Source organism: Talpa occidentalis, unplaced genomic scaffold (assembly GCF_014898055.3).
Source record: "Talpa occidentalis isolate TD23 unplaced genomic scaffold, MPIMG_talOcc4v2.1 talOcc4.9, whole genome shotgun sequence".
In the NCBI taxonomy this organism is placed as follows: Eukaryota; Metazoa; Chordata; class Mammalia; order Eulipotyphla; family Talpidae; genus Talpa; species Talpa occidentalis.
Genome location: NW_023605305.1, coordinates 70,614,850 through 70,631,771, shown reverse-complemented (window position 1 = coordinate 70,631,771; position 16,922 = coordinate 70,614,850). Strand labels below are relative to the sequence as shown.

Here is a 16,922-nt window from a genome sequence, read left to right as displayed (position 1 = left end):
TCCTGACCTGACCCACTGCCTTCTGTGATTCCACCCACCCATCAGTTGACCCTTTCACCAAAGGAAGCTAGATTTTTTTTTTTTAAAGATTTATTTATTTATTTATACAAGCACTGGGTATAGTCAGAAGTGCGGGAGGGTGAGAGAATTCACCAGAGCCAGAGCAGGGAACAGAACAGGCAGACTGATGAGATACACTGCTGAGGGGAGCAGCAGGCTCAGCAGGAGAGGTCTGCACGCCATGTGGGATCCTCGCCCGGCGGCCAGGGATCAAACCGGTGCTGCAGAGGCTGCGGGCAGCTTCGCAGCCCAGCGCTCAACCACTGTGCCACCAGGGGAGGCCCAAGGAAGCTAGATTTTTAAAAATTATTTGAAAACTCAGGATCAGTGAACTGACCTATCTGTCCATCTATACAACAGGGAGTTGTATAATGTGCAAAACAGAAAAAATGTCAACTATTGCATCCTTCCCATGAAGAGATTGTAGGATATTCAGAGCTCCAGTCAGTCCCAGCCTGAAGCATCTTTCCTGAGGTGAAACTTTATCTTTTCAAGAATCACTTGTAACATACAGATATCAACATCTAAGTTCTGAGGCACAATAATATAACCAACACTGGAGGATCTAACACCAATCAAGAAAGGAGACCTTGCACCAGTGTCCCTCTGACTTAGCCTGTTCTGCCCACCCTGCCTCAGGTCATCTTTAGCCTAACTTTGATTTTATCATTCCCCTTTCCCCTTTTCTTTTGAATTCTTTATTAGGAAATAACTCCAAATTCACAGAAAAATTGCAAAAGTAAAAATAGTACAAAAAAGACATATATAGTCTTTACTTTGGTTCTCCCGTTAACATTTTACCCCATTTTCTTTAACATTTAATCTCATTCTCTCCCTGCCTCTCATACTTTGCAGCTCCAGTACCCACACAAACGCACAATTTGTTCAGAACCATTTGAATCTATTACACAGGTCAACCCCAATACTTGAATGTGTATTTATTCTAGTGATAGCAATATTCCTTTACTTAATCATATTAGTTTTTAATTTCAGTAAATTAACCTAATAGTGATTTTTTTTCTCCCTTTTGCCAGGTCCAACTGTGTTTCCTCAGCATCATCGAATCTGGGGCACTTGCACAGGCTTTGTCTTTCATAGCGGTGATATTTTCTGAATTCATCTCTACTTCCCATTTCCCCCTTTTTAAAAACTACTCCTTACTTTGAGTTTGAGCTGTATCTCTCTCCTGTTTCTGAATGTTCTCTTTTGTGACTTCACAGTATGCTTTTAAGGCTCACCCATGTTGCCTGTTTCTGCATTTCATTCATTGTTGGTGCTGTCTCCTGGGTTCATCTGCTACCATTTATTTGCATGTTGTTGAATAGTAGGGTGTTTCCAATTTTTCTTTAGTGTGAATAGGGCTGCCAGGAAATCCCAGTGCATGACTATTGGCCTATAGGTGAGTTTCTTGGAGTTTATCTGGAAGTGGCACTGTTAGGTCATTGACTATAGGCACACCTTATTTTATTGTGCTTTGCAGATATTGCACTTTTTATAAATTGAAGGTTTGTGTCAGCTCTTGCATTTAACAGTTATGTTAACAGCATTTTTCCAACAGCTCAGATGATTGTTAACATTTTTTAACAGTAAACTATTTTTAATTAAGGTATGTGCAGCTTTTTAGACATAATGCAATTGCATACTTAATAGACCATAGAATAAGGCTGATATAACTTTTACACGCAATGGTAAACAAAATTCATGTGACTCATTTTATTGAGGTACTAGTTTTATTGCTGTGGTCTGGAACTGACCCCTAATATCTCCAAGGTATGCCTGTTTGCAAATGTTTGACATTTCAAGAGAATTCTAAATTGTTTTCACTAGCCACATACAAGATTTCTTATTAGTCCACATCGTCTCCAGCACTTGCTATTGTTAGACTTCTTATTTTGGAGCAGTCTAGTGCATAGTGTGTGTGAATTATCCCAGTGTGGTTTTGTTTAGCATTTCTCTTGATTTGTTGAGCATCTCTCCGTGGTTTTTGAGCACATGTGTGTCATTTCCTGTGAAATAGTAGTAGTAATAATACCACCTCTTGTCTACAGCTTCTATGGGTCAGCAACTACTGTAAACACACCCATCATATTCTTAAACGACAGCCTAAGGTAATGTTACTATCCTCTTTTCTAGCCATGCATTTTGCCCATTTTCCCATCAGATTATTTTTCTTCTTGACTTTTTTACACAGTCTGTTTTTTAGCTGGCTTTCCCTGACACTTCCCTGCAGGGGATGACAGGATGTCACCTCACTGCCAGTGGAGGGGAAGTCCAGGTACTCACTCTGCCTCTGTTGACACTGTTGACACAAAGGGAGTTCCCCATTACTATTTGGCAGGGTGGATGTTCCAGCCCCCAAATTGTCTGCAGCAAAACCCCATGTGGGGCCTCATGCCCACTCAGGTGAAAGTTCCAGCTCCCTACTTAGCTTCTCTGACATCACTCTGGAAGGGTGTTAGGGTACCTCATTATGTGTAGCCTTGTAAGGCTACATCTTGGTACCTTAGCCTTTGATGGCAGAGTGAGAATGGAATCAGTTTTCTGTGGTGAATGGCAGGAGCAGAGGTGACTGTCCAAAAGTTCTCTGTCATGCCAAGATACCCATTTCCAGGTGTTTGGCCATAGAGTGCAGGCTGTTCTTGGGGCTCTTTTGATGGGCATCCATTGGTGTTTCCAAGTTACTGGCTTTTTTGACTCCAAATCTGGGATATATGAAGCAAAAAGGAACTTAAGGAACTCACGATCATGTCATCCCTTTGTTCCCAAGGTCCCTAGTTGGTCTGCCTTCTTCTCTTCACTATAAAGTCTTTCTATGTTTTATATAGAATTAATTTATATTAACACCCTGGGCTTTTCATTGGGCTTAGTTGGAGCAGTGAGGGAATGTCTATCTAATCCATCTTCCTTATTTACTTGCAAGGGTTTTTTATGTATTCTTAATACTAATCCTTAGTTAGGGGGTAGTGTTACACTTACTGGAAATATTATTTCTCAGTTTGTGACTTTTTAATAGATTTCTTTTAAATCTTTTTCTTTTTCATCTTTGGTTGAAAGAAAAATTTCTTTTTATCTTTGTTTTATTTGATTATCTTACTTTATTGTTCATATTCTCCTTTTTCATTTGTTTCTTCTCTTGTTTTATTTGTCTGATATACACACACAACCACTTTTCTCATTTTTATCAAAATAAATTTAATTAATGGTAAGATACACAGATGTAAGTGTATAACTTGATAGTTTCGCTGGACACATAGTTTTAGGCCATCATTTATTTTTCCTTTACACTTTGAAGATCTTCCCACAGTTTGCTGGCTTCCAGTGTTTGCATTGAGAAGTCTACTGTCATTCTGTTAGTAATTCCTTTAAAGGTAAACAGTCTTTTTTTCTGTGGATACTTTTGATATATTCTCTTTGTCTTTGTTGTATAGTTTCAGTGAACTTAGGGGTGGATTTTTTTTATTTATCCTATTTGAGCTATGCTTTGCTTCCTAGACTTCCCCATTTGTACCGAACTTGTCTCATGGGTCTCTCTGGTTCATACCCACTACCTTCTCATTGCAACTTGCTGCTCTCATGGTCCCTGTCTCTCTCTCCTTCCCTTTTCCATTCTGCTTGACAAATCTGTCCGTCCTCATTCTAATACCTCTCATAATCTGATGGTTGCATATTCCTTCCGAGTCTTTCCTCTGCTTTCCTCAAACTCACCACCCTTCGTCCCCATCTCCGAGTGGTATCCAGAATTCTTTCACAGAATTCAAAGTGCTAAGCTGAAACTTCATATTCATTCATCCATTCCTGAATTCATCTGAGTAGTGCCTGAGCCTCCAACCCCCTCTGAGATTCTTGATTGGCCCCGACATCTGGGATTGTGTCAAACCATCCTCTGCACCCTTGGCTTGGGCCGCCATGGTTCTCCCCATGAGTAAACTATTTAGCACATTTAATCCAAATTCCATCTTGTCCGAATTATAGTTCAGTGTGGCCCTGCCAGTCTTATCCAAGTTTGTGCAGAGGGTACCTCTGACATCTTGGCAATGCTAAGGACTCTGATGATGACTGATGGGCCCAGGGAGCCTGTGGTGCAAAAATCATGGTCTCATGCCTGGGGAAGTTTCAGGGGCTGCCCATGTGAGTGAGTGCTGGGGTCGGAGCAAATCTCACTTCAAACCTGGCAGGGCCAGGGGGAGGCCAGGACAGTACACTGGGAGTGTCTTTGGTGACTCCATTTTTTGAGGACCCAATCCTCAAATCCCCCCAAAAATGTTATAGACACACCATTACTGGTGTCCAAGACTCAGTAGCCCCACCTGGCATCTGATACCATCCACCAGTACTCCAGATATACTAGAAGCCAGAGACAAATATTCATGTTTAGTTGAGGGGAAGTTTGCTTTCTTCCTTGTGATCCAGCCTGATGATGAGGACAGGGATCTCCCAGGGCCTGGCTCAGGTAGTAACCATTGTACCTAAGAAGAGGGGCACTGAATATTGGAGACATCTAGGAGGTGTTGGTGCTTCTTGTTTGGAGAACCAGTGGGAAGCAAGTCATTGTGTTCAATACTGTGCCCCTCACCCAGTGCCTTTGAAACATAGATGACCTCAGAGTTTGACCACTTGCTTCCATTGGCTTGGCAACCCGTTGTATTATTCTGCTGGGAAAGTCATAACCAAATACCAAGGGCTGGGGGGCTTAAACAACCAAAATTTATTTTCTCACAGTTATGGAGGCTGGAAATCCAAGTTCAAAGTGTCATCAGGTTTGGTGTCTGATGAGCAGTCTCTTCTTGGATTGCAAATAGCCACCTTCTCACTGTGTCCACTCATGGCTTTTGTACACTGGCTAGGTTGGGGGAGGAGGAAAGAAATAAAGAATGCAAGAACTTCTGTGTCTCTTCTTTTAAGGCCACAGTTCTTTCAGAGTAGAACCTGTCCTTATGACCTCATTTAACCTCATCTCTTTCCTTAAAGGCACTGTCTACAAATACAGTTGCATTGGGATTGAGGGCTTCAACATATGAAATCAGAGGGGACATAATTTAGTCTATATCACCCACTCGCCTCCTGGCACTTCACTTTCATGGCATGTCACTGGCCATTGTTAAGCCAGCCTCCTTTTACAACCCCTACCCCCAACCACTCTTCTCAAAGGTTGCATCTGACTTGGTTGGCCCTCCATGAATGTCTACTGAATGAAAACTGAATGTGTCCTACTAGGTAAATTAAAGCTAATTTTATTTGGAGAATTTTTAAGATTTTCACAACCCCCTCTTGATATAATTGAGACACCCTGGGGTATTGCAAAACTAGCCCTATCCACACTCCTATCTACCTTTCACCCCTGCCCTGCTGTGGTTTCTCTGATAGCTGAATTGGAAACAGACCGCATTGGCAAAATGAATCCTTGCATTTCCACACACACAAAAGGATGGCTTAAGTTACACTCTCTTAAGTAGAGGTAGTTATATTCATACTGGTGGCTCCTATCAAATGAAGTCTCTTCTGGGACATGTGAAAGGAACAGGTTTTAGATTGGCAGTAATGTGTGGCCTGGTGTGACTGCAGGCTTTGGCCTGCAGTGGGATTTGGTTTCCCCTTAAGAGAGGACCCTGCCAAGTATTGCCAATGCTCAGCCCACCACCCTCTGTAATATGGGTCCCGTGAGTCGATGGCTGTTTTGGAAAGGCCTGGGACCCTGCAGTTCTCTCCTGGTCAGCAATGCCTGTGACTCCTAGAGTCAGATTTACCCACTGCCTCTGGCTCACCCGGGTTCAGATGGGCCAGTAGAGAAAGTTCTTTGGACTAACTTCTTTGAGATCCTCTGAGACTCAAAGTGTCACAGGACCATGGGGCCCCAGGTTTGGTCTATAGAAACTACTCCATAAAGGTGCTTTCAGCTGGCATAAGGTCACGTGCTGGTGGCTGGAACTCTGTGGAAGAGGCTCTCTGACTGTGCAGAGAAGACTCGGCCTACCTAGAGCTCCCTTGTCAGGGTCTGAATTTACTAGATTTGGATAGCCCTGAATCTACTACAGAGTATGTGTTCTTTTCCAAGAAAAGTTGGAGGCCTGGTGAACTCCTTGCCAGTTGAACCGGGACAAGTGGTTCTGTTGGTGCTGTGTCCGTAGATGGGTCGGGAGGATTTCTGGCCTGGACAATATTTCTAAAGCTCATGTGCTCCAAGAATCACAGGACACTGAGCCTAAGGGCCCCTGGAGATCATTCTATCTCCTTCACAGGATAAGAGTATTTGTCCATGTCTCTGGTCAACATTGGAAAATGGGACCCCCAACCAGAGTCTCCACCCTCAAGAAATGTGCATTTTGAAAGTGAAAGACCTACAGTTAAAGGTTTACCTTTGGATAACACTTATGTGGCACGAAGTGCCAGCCCCTGTTCCAAACTGTACATGAATTAAGTAATTTCATCTTTTCACTGCAAGATAAGCACTGCTATTATCACCATTGTACAGAGGAGGGAACTGAAGCACAGAGAAGATTAGTAAATTAACCAAGGAATCAGGATGATAAATGTGGGAACTGGTGTTTGTTGGAGATAACCTGGCCCCAGGTCCCTGCTCTGAACCCCCATGTTCACACCTCTGAGCAGACCCTGGACTGAGTTGGGACCTCTGAGACTGACAATGGCCAGGAGATAACACCTGAGCTGAGACAAAGGAGGTTGTCAGGTGGAGAATAGGATGGAAGCCATTCTATGGGGGAGGGCCTGTTGGGTGGGGAATGATCTGGCATGACTGGGATGAGCGTGTGGCCAGGGCCCTTGCGCCAGTGAGCGGAGATGGAGGCCGAAAACAGGCATCCAATTGTGGACTTTTCTTGGCTTGCTCAGTGTTACAAAATTGATATTGTGGCAAAATACACATAACATAAAATTTACTCTTTTATCCATTTTGGAGTGTACAATTCAGTGATATTGATAACATTTACCATATGGGGCAAACATTATCTCTGTTCAGATCTAAAACATTTTCACTACTCCAAAAGGAAACCCTGTAGCCTTTCAGCAGTTTCTCCCCATTTTCTCCTCCCCCCAGCCCCTGACAACCACTCACCTGCTTCTTTTTGTATAAATTTGTCTATTCTGAATATAAATTTACCTGTTCAGTCTTAAGTAGTCATACAATGTGTATGAACTTTTGTGAGCAGCTTAGCCTGTGTCTGTACTATATCCCTTTTATGGCTGAATAGTTAAAATGTTTATTTGAATGAGATTAACTTTTGGGGGACCACAGACTCCCCACTTTCCCCCATCACTATCATCTTCTGTGACCCTACTCCCTGCTGCCACAGCACTGATGTCATCTGCCTGCTTTTCTCTTTCCAGCTTTGGGACAGACAGAAGCATTTGGCCAGACTGCTCATATCCTTGCATGTGATTCTGAGGGTTTGCCTCTGTCTGTAGGTGGCAGGCGGCTGCCCAGGTGCAATCTGCCCTCCTCCTTGGTAGAATATGTCTGTGCCAGGTCACTCTGCCATGGACCCCAGCTGACTCTCCCTGGGAGGATCACATGCACGTGGAGCTGCCCTTCTGAGAGGGTTTGTACTTGAGACCAAGAAATAAGCCTTCTCCCTCCTGGGGCCTGGAATGGATTGACCTGGGTGGGGCTGGAGAAGAGGGGAAAAGAAAGATATGAAGATGAGGAACCAGTCTTTGAGTTCAGGGAAATATCACTTTGTCTTTTAGTAATCTCTCACTCCCACTGTCTCGGTTTAAGCAGACAAACTTAGTGAGGCATAAGGGAGAGGGAAAGGATGGATTATTATATCTAACTTTTCCAAAAAGTATTGCCGAGGATTTTTTTTTATAAAGTCAAGCTCATTGAGTATAATTTACATACAGCAAAACACACCCAGGTAGATGTTCAGTCTATGAACTTTTGTTTTATTGTATTAAAATACATATGACATAAAATTTGCCACATATGCTGGGTGTATCTAACTATTTTAAGTGGAGTGGTCTTAAGTACCTCACACTGTTGTGCAACCATCACCACATTCACCTGCAGAACTTTTTCATCTTTCCTAAATGAAATTCTGCAACAGTAATTCTCCATTTTCCCATCCGCCAGTGGCTGATAAGCTCTATTTGACCTTCTGTTTCTGTGAATTTACCTATTCTCGCTACCTTATGTAAGTGGAATCATACAGTGTGTCCTTTCACCTGACTGATTTCTCTTAGCACAGCTTCCTTCAGTTCACCCATGTGTTGGAATTTCCTTCCTTTCTTAAAAAGACTGATATTCCAATGTATATATGTGCCACATCTTGTTTATTGTCCTGCCAATGGACACAAGTTGTTTCCACCTTTAAGATATTGGGAATAGTGCTGTTATGGACATGAGCTATGGACATGACAAATACTATTTGCATCCCTGCTTCCACTTCTTTGGGGCATATGCCTGGGAGTAGTACTGCTATGGTAATGCTATGCCTAATTTTTTTTGAGAAACCATTATACTGTGTCTAGTTACATTTTGCATTCCCACCAACAATGCACAAGGGTCCCCTCTAGCTACATCCTTGCCAACGCTTGTTAGAACCTGCCTGGGGTCGCACAGCTAGAAATGTCTATTTTGTTCTTATCCCTCAGTGAGCCCAATGCCCTCAAGGAGCCTCTTCTGCACAGAGATGATGGGGCAAGGGCATTAAATAATCTCTCAACATTTAAGACCTAACATACAACAGAATATAACTCAGCCATGAGAAAGAAGGAAATCCTGCCATTTGTGACAACATGGATGAATCTCAAGGGCATTGTGCTAAGTGAGAGAATGACACATATTGTAGGATGTCACTTATGTGTGGAATTGAAAAAACACCAAACTTATAAAAACAGAATGGTGTGGGGTGGGGCATGGGGGTGGGGCATGGGGAAACTAGGGACAAGTTGTTTAAGGCTACAAACTTGCATCTGGTCAACAATGAAGTTGTGGAGATCTGCAGCACAGCAGAGTCATTATAGACACAAGACTGTCCTGTAAACTTCTGAGTAGCTAAGAGACTAGATCTTAGTTGTTCTTATCACAAAAAGAAGTGATTATGTGATAAGGGTGTTAGCTAGTGCTGATCTGGTAATCATATTGCAATAAGTTAAGTACCAATCAACATGCTGTACACCTTCAATTTACACAAAGTTATGTCAATTATATTTCAATTTAAAAATTTTATGCCCTAGGGCGGAGGTGGTTTTAAATGTGGCTCATGTCTCTCTGGCCCAGTGATAAGGGTTTTCGGTTGGTCTCGGCACCCTCTTCCAAATTTGGCTGGAATCCAGGTCCGTGATTATCATAAAAGAGAGGGAATGCTCATGAGCTGAACTGAAACCACTTCCTTCACCATCATTTACTAACTCAGCAGCCTTCCAGGACCCCCAGAGAGATGTCAGTCTCCAAAGCAGTCAGGTGCCAGGACTCTCCAGAGTCGCTCCCAGAGCAAGCACAGGTGCCTGGCCACGGTGGGGAAGATCCACACTTACACTCCAAGTTCCTCTAAAAGCTTTTAAATATAAAACTGAGCCTGTTTGTATGGATACCTTCAGAAACTGATTGTGAACAGACAAGCCCTGCCTTATATTGGAGGCCAAATATAAATTGAGAATCAGACACACCACCACCCTGGGACATCCAGATAGTAGGAGTGTTGCCAGAGATGTGAGGCTCTAGGGGAGCAGAAGGTTATGTCTAAGTTATTTTCTATAACTTATGAGCCTCCTGACTCACTGGTGTTAAATAGATTCAAATTGAAAAATAGAAGTTGGAATGGGGAGCCAAAGATGAGGTTTTTAATTTTATCGCCTTCCACCAGATCCCTGGGTTCTCTGTGTGGGATGTGAAATGCCTGTTGATGACAGCCTTCTTCAGGCAAGATACGTTAGGTTTCTGTGACTCTTCTTCATATCCTCAACTGACCCTACTAACCTCTGCCCCTTTTCACACAAAGGCTATCTTTGTAGTCATGTGTTTAAAATACTTTTGGGGGTCCTGTTTAGATTTTAGCTTTCCTGTCTCCATCTCAGTGGACTTCACTCTATGACTTTGCACTTATCTCCACTTTGACAAAACCTTCTGTCTCTCCCTGAAATAGCCACTTTGAATTGCAATTATTCATTTCTCCAGGCCTCAAAGTTTTTTCCCTTGTTTAGTCTCTTAACTATTCGTTTGGCCATTGCCTAACTAATGACCATGTTTTGTCAACATTTAACTTTGAAAACTTGGTAATTGTACTTTGGACTTCCGTGACTCTTCATCATGGCTCACCCTCAGGTATTTTCTGCACTGGATCCTGTGGGTGGCATGGGAGGGGCCCCTCCAAAACCCTGACCTTTCTAATCCTCCAGGTGAGGAGTCCTGGCAACCTATATGTGTCACCTGAGTATAACTACCTATTTTGGCAGTTCCCTGCATCTTCCTGCATCTTCCCACATCCTCATAACCCCAAAGGTTACCCATAGCTTCAAGAGTATTTTTAAAATTTCATGGTTAGCATTTTTAATAGTGAAATTTTGTACCACATTATGCATCTATTTAATTGGTATTCTGTAGGCATACTTAAAGTATACATAATCAGGTCATTTCAAACAGTTTTAGCTACCTGAGGCATCAATTGAGAGCAGTTTTTGCCATCTTTCAAAAGGCCTAGAAATGTGCAGTTTGGGTTCCTTGCTGATGGGATTCCTTTACACTAGGTTCTAATAAAATTCCTCTCACCCCCACTCCTGTAACAGACACTTGGGAGTGAAGGTCCTACTTACCAACTCAGGTTGCTGGCAGATTTCCTTTTTAATGTCAACTTTTATATCTGCGTTTAGCTTACTTATCCTGGAATTTCTTTATGAATGAAATTATACCAATTTCATATTATTGGAAAGAGTTGGTAAATAAAAGTGTAAATTGGCTGATTACATATTGTTGAAATTTCAGGAGTACATTTTTATATAGTGCAGTAATGTTTTAGAAGGTCAGATTATCAGAGCCAATTTGGATTGTTTTCATATCTTGGCTATAGTGAATAGTGCTGAATTGGGGTTCATATGTTGTTTAGAATAAGTACACAGATCCTTCACTTTCTTGGTTAAATTTATTCCTAGGTATTTTACTCTTTTTTGATGTGATTATAAATGGTATTGTTGAGTCTAGAGCGAGTGAGTGGAGAGCTATTCGGGACTGAGCGGAGCAATGCCTAAGTCAAAGGAACTTGTTTCTTCAAGCTCTTCTGGCAGTGATTCTGACAGTGAAGTTGACAAAAAGTTAAAGAGGAAAAAGCAGGTTACTCCAGAGAAACCCATGAAGAAGCAGAAAACTAGTGAGACTTCGAGAGCTCTGTTGTCATCCAAGCAGAGCAGCAGCAGCAGGGATGACAACATGTTTCAGATTGGGAAAATGCAGTACGTTAGTGTTCGGGACTTTAAAGGGAGGGTCCTAACTGATATTAGAGAATATTGGATGGATCCAGAAGGTGAAATGAAACCAGGAAGAAAGGTATTTCTTTAAACCCCAAGCAGTGGAGCCAGCTGAAGAAACAGATTTCTGACATTGATGATACAGTAAGAAAACTGTAAAACCAGAGCCATATAAAACCTGTACTGTTCTCGTTGTTTTAATCTGTCTTTTTACATTGGCTTTTGTTTTCTAAATGTTGTTTTCCAAGCTGTTGTATATTTGGATACAGAACAGTTTGTAAGATGAATACTTTTTTTTAATGTGCATTATTAAAAATGTTCTGAGTGAAGCTAATTGTCAACTTTATTAAGGAGATTTGCTTTGTGCCCGCCACCTAGTGTAAAATAAAAGCAAGTAACACAACCTTAACTGTTGTGGCCTTCTTTGATCAGAAGAATTGGTACTGCTTAAGGCCCAAAGTAACAGTATATAGACCTTTTTAGTTTCAACTCAGCCTTTATATTTAAAAGCATTTGTATTGCTTTGAATTTATCAAGTTTTTGTTTGTGAAATTCATAGCTATGTTTTCTTCCAACCAAATGTCTAGAGACTTGTTTGATTGCCCTACCATGGAGAAACTTTACTTCCCTCCTTTTTTCTTTATTTCATTTTCCTTTAATAACTTACCATGTTCTGTTTTCATGTTTTGCTTTTTCTTTCCATATATTATACTAATTTGGAAAGTCGGTAAAACTGTCCAAACCTTAGTTATTTCAGTAAGGTATTTGTAATTAAAATACATGAGAACTACAGTCACTAATTCTACTGTTTTAGATATTAGGAGATAAACAACATGGCTTATATGAAAACTCTCAGCAAGTTAGTGTTTGTCATTCATTATCTGTAGTGTTCTAAGTAGCTACCTTAATGCTTAGTCTGCAAAAATAATGACTTAGATGTCCAATTTGCTTTCATTTATCAAACATGTTCACCATGGGATGATGTCTATAAAATCAGATACTGTTAACTTAGAGTAGGTTCTAATAAAAGTTGTGAAAACTTAAATAAATAAATAAATAAATGAATGGTATTGTTTTCTTCATTTCTCTTTCTGCTTGTTCATTGTTTCTGTATGGAAATGCAGTAGTTTTTGTATATTGATTTTATAGCCTGAGAATTTACCATTCTTGTTTATAATTTCTAATACTTTTTTGTATAGTGTTTTTAGCATTTTCTATATATAATATCATGTCATTCACATATACTGACAGTTTTACTTCTTCCTTTCCAGTGTGTATACCTTTAACTTCTTTTCTTTTGCCCAAGTGCTCTGGCTAGACTGTCAATACTATGATAATGGACCTACTTGTCTTGTTCCTGATTGTAGAGGAAAAGTCTTCAGTTTTCTCCTACTGAATAAACTGTTCAATATGGGGTTGTCATATATGGCTGTTATTATATTGAGAGATATTTCTTCTATGCCTGTTTTATTGAGAGTTTTTATCCTTGAGAGTGTTGTCATTTTATTGAGAGTATCTTATCAAATACTTTTTCTGCACCTATTGACACGGATAGTATGGTTTTTAATCTTTCATTTTGTTGATTTAATGTGTCACATTGATAGATTTGCATATGTTGAACCATACCTGCATCCCTAGAATAAGTCCAACTTGGTTGTGGTATTATTGAATTTGGTTTGTTAATATTTTGTTGAGGATTTTTGCTTTTGTGTTAGTCAGAGATACTGGGATCTAATTTTCTTTTTGTTTTTCCTTGTCTAGTTATTTTGATATCAGTATTATGTTGGTCTCGTAGAAAGAGTTAGGAACTATTTCCTCCTTTTTTTTTAAAGACTTTAAAAAGGAAGTATATTAGATCTTTATTGAATATTTAATGGAATCCATAATGAAAATCTGGTTCTGGTCTTTTGTTTTTTGGGGAGATTTTTGATTACTCTTTCAGTTTCTTGTAACCAGTCTGTTTAAATTTTCTGTTTCTTAATGATTTCTTCTAAATTGTCCAATTTGTTGTCTATAGGCATTCATAGATGTCACTTGTGATCCCTTGTATTTCTGTGGTATTTGTTGTGATTTTCTTTGAGTCTTTTTTTTTATATAAGAACAGGGATATAGTCTAGATGCACGGGAGGGTGAGAGTATTCACCAGAGACAGAGCAGGGAACAGAACAGGCAGACTGACAAAATACGCTGCTGAGGGGAGCAGCGGGCGAGACCGGAGACGTCTGCTTCGCCATGTGGGATTCTCCCTGGCCAGCTGGGATCGAACCCGCACTGCAGAGGCTGCAAACAGCTTCACAGCACTGTGCTCAACCACCTGTGCCATCAGGGAGGCCCTCTTTGAGTCTTGTCTTAACGAGTCTGTCAGACTGTTTTCTTAAAAAAACATCTTTGTTTTATTGATCTTTTGTATGTTTTGTTTTGTTATCTATTTTGTTTATCTCCACCAATTTTTCATATTCCCTTACTTCTTTGGGCTTTTTGTGTTCTTACATTTTCAATTCTTTTTAGGGGTAAACTTGTATTATTTGTTTGAGATTTTTCTTAATTTTTTTAAAGAATTATTTATTTATTTTTGCACAGAAGAGCTGGGGTGTAGGCCATAGGCATGGGTGGTGAGAGGTTTCACCAGAGACAGAGTGGGGAGCAGAACAGGCAGATTTATTAAAACACACTGGTAAAGGGAACAGCATGTGAGACAGGAGAGGTCTGCTGCACAATATGTGGAGCAGCTCCCTGGCCAGGGTTTGAACTCAGGCCATCACAGAGATAGTCCTGAGACTTAACCCCTATGGCACCAGGGAGGCCCCAAGATTTTTCTTATTTAGATAAGTCTGTATTGCTATAAATTTCCCTCTTAGCACTGCTTTTGCTGTATCCCAAAGATTATGGTATATAATATTTCCATTATTATTTGTCTTCAGATTTTTTGCATTTCTTCAGTCATCCAGTAGTTTTTCAGTAGCATGTTATTTAATCTTCATGTGGTTGAGGGTTTAACAGTTTTCTTTTTGTAGTTTACTTCTAACCTCATGCCATTTTGTTGGAAAAATGCCTCGTATGATTTTGATAGCCTTAGATTTATTGAGATTTGTTTTGTGTCCCAACATGTGATCTATTCTTCAGAATGTTCCATGTGCACTTGAGAAGAATGTCTGTTCTTCTGCTTTTGAATTGAATGTTTTGTATGTATCTACTATGTCTGTCTTGTCTAATGTATCATTTAAGACTGATGTTTCCTGTTGATTTTCTGATTTTCTGATCTGATTTTCTGATCAATTGATGTAAGTGGGGTATTGAAGTTGCTCTTATTATTGTATTGAAGTCATTATCTCCCTTCAGCTCTATTAATATTGTGTTTTAAATATTTTGGTGCTCCTATGTTGAGTACTTATATATCGGTGATTGTTATATAGATCAGTGTTGACTAGCAGGGGCAGGGTGTATTTGTCTACCAGAGGTAAACCCTCTTGATTACTGTCTTTTGGTCCCTCAGATATCACATCTACTTCCCCAGGGTGGGTAGAGTACTCATCAGAGATTCACCAGCAGGGTCAGATAGTATAGAAAATGGGTTCCAATATGGCCCCCACCTGCTGTTATTGGCAGTGTTGTGAGAAGTTGCCAAGAAGGTTCCTGCTGGTGATTCCAACCCCAGTTTATTCCTAAAGCTATAAGGATCGCATCTGAGATTCTTCCTAAAGCTATAAGGATAGCATCTGAGATACTGTTCAAATCAGTATTATTTACTTTGAGCTCCAAGGCAAGTGAGGCTGCTCATAGACCTATTAAGGGCTGGTTCTTAGTCTCTACATTTTCCTCAGCTTCCCTGTGCTCACTTTGCTCTAGTCTTCAATGCAGGGTTATAGGGGCCCTTCTGCACTAAGCTGAATCATAAAGTTGGGGTGCTGTGGATTAGGCACAACCCTTTGCCCCACCTCTACTCCCCAGGTAAAGGTTCTGCACCTTAGGGATCTTTTTTAGGGTTTCTCCTTGGTGAGAGATTCTGTCTTTCCTGTCTATCTGGATGCTACCATTTTATCCATTGTGGTGGAGTCTCTATTCATGCAGGTTCCAGGTATGCTTTTGTGTAGGTTAATCCTGTTTCAGGTGTGCATTTGTTAGGTTCTGAAAAGAGGTAAATACAGTTCTTCCTATTCCACAATCTTGGACCACTTCCCTTTCCTTTGCATATTTTCAGCAGTTCTTCTTGTTTCTGAGCTTTTTATACATTCTGGATATTAGTAACTTATCAAATATATTATTTGAACACATTTTCTCCCATTCTGTAGGTTACCTTTCACTCTATTGATTGTGCCCCTTGATGCAGTAAAATTTTTAATTTTAATGAAGTCTAGCTTATCTGTTTTTCTCTTTGTTATGTGTGCTTTTGGCACCATATCAAAAAATCATTGCCAAATCCAATGTCATGAGAATATCCCCTACATTTTCTAAGAGTTTTATAGTTTTAGCTCTTAAGTGTAGGGCTTTGATCCATTCTGAGTTCATTTTTATATACTCTATGTTACTAAAGATGTTTATGAATATCCCAGAGATCTCAAACCAAAATGGACTCACATGGTCAAACCTGCTTAATTAAGCCTGTGGAAAGCAGACTTTTCATATTGTTGTAGACTAGATATCTGGATATTCTCTCTGACAATTAGACTGACTTCTTTGGGAATATCCACTAAGAAGTGTCCTTTGGGGGTTTGGGGCTGTGTTGAATGCAGAATAGCTGAGATACTGCAGCTGACTGCATTTGAGATAATACAAAAACATGCCATTCAAAGCAGGAGGTTGACAAATACATGTGGGGTTATTTTAAATTGTTTTTAATAGAAAAATGCTCAGGGCCTGGTACTTTTAAATGATGTGTCAGGGTATTTGGGATGGGGGGTAAGGGGCTTCATCAGGTGAGGAGCCCTGGGAAATTGGGGGTACATCAGGATTCAGTTGGTTGATTAACTCTCTCTGCCTCCCAGAGAAATAGTAGTGAGGACTGTGGGGCAGCCAATGGACCTAGGAGACTAGAGAAATAGGGCCTGAGCAGAGACTAGATATGGAACCTGCCATATCTAAGGGACATAGTTTAGTTTAGTTTGGAGAATAATCTTATGATTTCCCACCCACGCACCCTGAAACTATTCTCCAGCTTCAACAGTTATCATCAGTTTGCTAATCTGGCTTCATCTGTCTTCTTATATTCTCCAGGGGTATTTTAAAACAAATCCTAGACACCCTGTATTTCACTTGCTAATATTTCATGTGTGACTCTCAAGGATTAGGGCATTTTCCCCCTTGTAACCAAAGTGTCATTGTCACATCTAAGATTAATATGAGTTATGAATATCATATCATTTCAGTTCAAATTCAGATTTCTTCACTTATCCCAAATTATATCATCTCAGCTAAGTATAATACTCTCCGGTAACTTCTAGACTCTCTAT

General features: G+C 40.4%; 1 protein-coding gene and 1 pseudogene across 2 annotated transcripts in view; both read left to right on the top strand.

Annotated features, from left to right (window-relative positions):
* The window catches only part of COL23A1 (collagen type XXIII alpha 1 chain), a 395,499-nt gene that overhangs the window by 107,977 nt on the left and 270,600 nt on the right, over window positions 1–16,922 (top strand). The window lies entirely within an intron of this gene.
* LOC119237186 (activated RNA polymerase II transcriptional coactivator p15-like) lies at window positions 11,204–12,170 on the top strand (annotated as a pseudogene). Its single transcript, XR_005123212.2, has one exon. The product of XR_005123212.2 is annotated as an activated RNA polymerase II transcriptional coactivator p15-like (transcript).